The sequence below is a fragment of the Lotus japonicus genome, chromosome 1 (assembly GCF_012489685.1).
Source record: "Lotus japonicus ecotype B-129 chromosome 1, LjGifu_v1.2".
Taxonomy (NCBI): Eukaryota; Viridiplantae; Streptophyta; class Magnoliopsida; order Fabales; family Fabaceae; genus Lotus; species Lotus japonicus.
In genome coordinates, this window is record NC_080041.1 from 28,590,291 (window position 1) to 28,593,201 (window position 2,911).

General features: G+C 40.9%; 1 non-coding gene across 1 annotated transcript; it reads right to left on the reverse strand.

Annotated features, from left to right (window-relative positions):
* Positions 1-2,596: 2,596 nt before the first annotated feature.
* LOC130734757 (small nucleolar RNA R71) lies at positions 2,597-2,703 on the reverse strand. The gene has a single exon (XR_009018103.1). It is a non-coding gene; the product is annotated as a small nucleolar RNA R71 (small nucleolar RNA).
* Between the last annotated feature and the right edge of the window lie 208 nt (positions 2,704-2,911).

Sequence of the window (2,911 nt, forward strand, 5' to 3'; positions counted from 1 at the left end):
GTACATGATAGGGGTATGTAAATTCATCAAAAATGACATCCTTGAAGATGTAGATCTTGCCTTCATTATCCATGCACTTGTAACCCTGATGTGTAGAAGAGAAAATAAACACACAAAGCTTGGACCTCAAAGACAACTTGGAGTGTGTATAAGGTCTGAGATGTGTATAACATGCACAGCCAAAGACCTTTAGAAGCTTGTAATCAAGTTGCACCTTGAAGAGCTTAAAGTAAGGACTAACATTGCCCAAAACTAAGGTAGGCAATCTGTTTTTGAGGAACACAGCTGCAAGGAAAGCATGGTCCCAAAACTGGTAAGGCAATTGAGCATGTGCCAACAAAGAGAGACCTGTTTCAACTATATGGCGATGCTTGCGCTCTACACTACCATTTTGATGATGTGTGTAGGGACAAGTAAGCCTATGAACAATCCCTAACTTAGTGAAATAGGGTGTTAAAGGCTTAAATTCTGTTCCATTATCAGTTTGAACTGATTTGAGTTTTAAACTAAATTTTAACTCAACCATGGCTTGAAACAGAAGGAAAACAGAACATGTATCAGACTTCCTCTATTTGGGAAAAATCCGAGTAAAGCGAGAATAGGTGATGACCCTATTTGAGTGGTGTTTTTGGGGTCGTTTCTTTGTTTGTTTTGAGTCTTTTTGTTGAGTCTCATGTAGTGTTTCATGCATTCTCATGCATTTTTATCTTTCTTTGTGATTTTACTATGCTTTGGTAATTTTATAGTTTTATAGGGACTTTTCTTGCATTTTAAGTGAGTTTAGGACTTGCATGGTTTTCCTATTTTTAATTGAAGGTTCTCTTTGCTAATTAACTCTTGAAGCTTCTAGATATCTCCTTTGCTTTGTGCCTAAGTTACTAGGTCTGAAACTGATGAATAAGGAAGGTCAAGAAGCTTGGTGAATTGAAGGGAGGCTTAAAGAGGCTTGAAGAGGAGTTAAAAGGAAGTTCTAAAGGTTTTCCAGCGAAGTCAGAGTGCCTAGGCGTGCTCCAATGGCGCCTAGGCGCCAATTGTTATGTTCCCGGTGTTGGAATTGGCGCCTAGGCCCTTCCAGAGGCATTGTTTTGAGCTGGAATTGGCGCTCAGCCGCTCTGAATTGGCGCCTGAGCGCCCAGACTCACCTGTTTTGCCTATAAATTGGTTTTTAGACATTTCTCTTGGGACCTTTTGTCAATTTCTGATATTGTAATAAGTTAGAAGAGAGGGTTTGAGTTCTAGAGCTTGAGGAGCTTCCTCCAAGTCCTATGGTCCAGGTTTAACCTTTCTTTTCTTGTATGGATTTCATTGCCATTTTTGGCTAAAACCCTTTTTGCTTTGGGTTCTTTGTATGACTTTGGATGTTTTAGCTATAATTCCTTTTCTATTCATGTTGTTTTGAGTAAACCCTTGAATCCCACTCCTATGCTTTATCTTTTAAGCTTGAATGCATGCTAGCTTTTTGCTTTTCTATAATCATAACAGAAGTTTGTTATAGAATTGGGACTTGTTGTGGGATTACCTCTTCTATGCTTGCTACTAGGAATAGAGGAAGGGTTGGGGTTTGTTGGCCTGAATTGTATGCTTAGTTCCTTTAGCAAATGTTTAGGTTGTCAAGGAATTGTGCCTATCTTTTGACTTGAGTGGGTTGTCTATGCGAGGCATCGATAGATGACTAATTAGGCTAGAGCATCAAGGAGAGACTCCGGACTTTGTCAGTAGGAAAGGTTTGCTAAAACTGAATTAGTTGAGCATGAACCCAAGGCATTCTCTTCTCTGAATTTCATTCACTTTATCTTTTGTTCACTTGTTCTTTTTACATAACTCAAGAAACAATCAACCATAAAACTGAATTTTACTTGCTTCCCTACCGTAAACTCGAGGCTTAAACTGAATTCGCATCCCAATTCCCTGTGGTTCGATAAATTAAAACCCGGAGATATTTGTACACTTGCAGATTGACCAACAAGTTTTTGGCGCCGTTGCCGGGGAATTGTTTGTGGTTTCTGGTTTAAGCTTTTAGTTTGTGGTTTTATTTATTTTTTGTTTTTATCTTTGTCTAGAATTGGTGCTACTAACCTTTCTCTGTTTGAGTGTCACACTTTCAGGTTGCTCTCGAGTGAGACACCGTCATGGGTGGCCATATGACGGAGGAAGAGATACAAGCCCATATCGAGGCAAGAATCCCAAAAGGGTTCACCCTCCGATTATGTGAACAAGAAGTTGAGAATGCCAAGCGGTCTCTTCGGGAACTCACTTCGGCTACCATGAGTTATGACTATCCCGGGAGCATTGTCTTTCTCGAGGGAGTGAGAAACTTTAAGTTGAGACCGGCATTCATCAACTTGGTGAGCCAAAACCAATATGGTGGAGGTACTTTGGAAGATCCACATGCTCACATGGAGAGGTTCATCCGGAATTGCAACACTTACCGGGTGAACAATGTTCCGGCGGATGCAATTCGGTTGAGCTTGTTTCCATTTTCTTTGAAGGACACCGCTGAGGAATGGCTGAATTCTAAACCTCAAGGGAGCTTCACTACTTGGGAAGACTTAGCGGAAAAGTTCACAACAAGGTTCTTCCCAAGAGCGTTTTGAGGAAATTGAAAAAAGACATCATGAATTTTGTGCAACCCACTGAAGAAAATCTCTATGAAGCTTGGGAGCGCTTCAAGAAGCTCTTGAGGAAATGTCCTCAACACAAATTCACCCAATCTGAATTGGTTGCAACATTTTATGATGGTCTACAATACTCTTGGAGGTTTGGCCTAGATGCGGCTTCAAATGGCGAGTTCGATGCTCTTCCCCCACAAGCGGGGTATGACTTAATAGAAAAGATGGCAGCGAGAGCCATGAACTCTGAAAATGATCGCCAAACCCGAAGGAGTAAGCTTGAAGTGGAAGCTTACGACAAA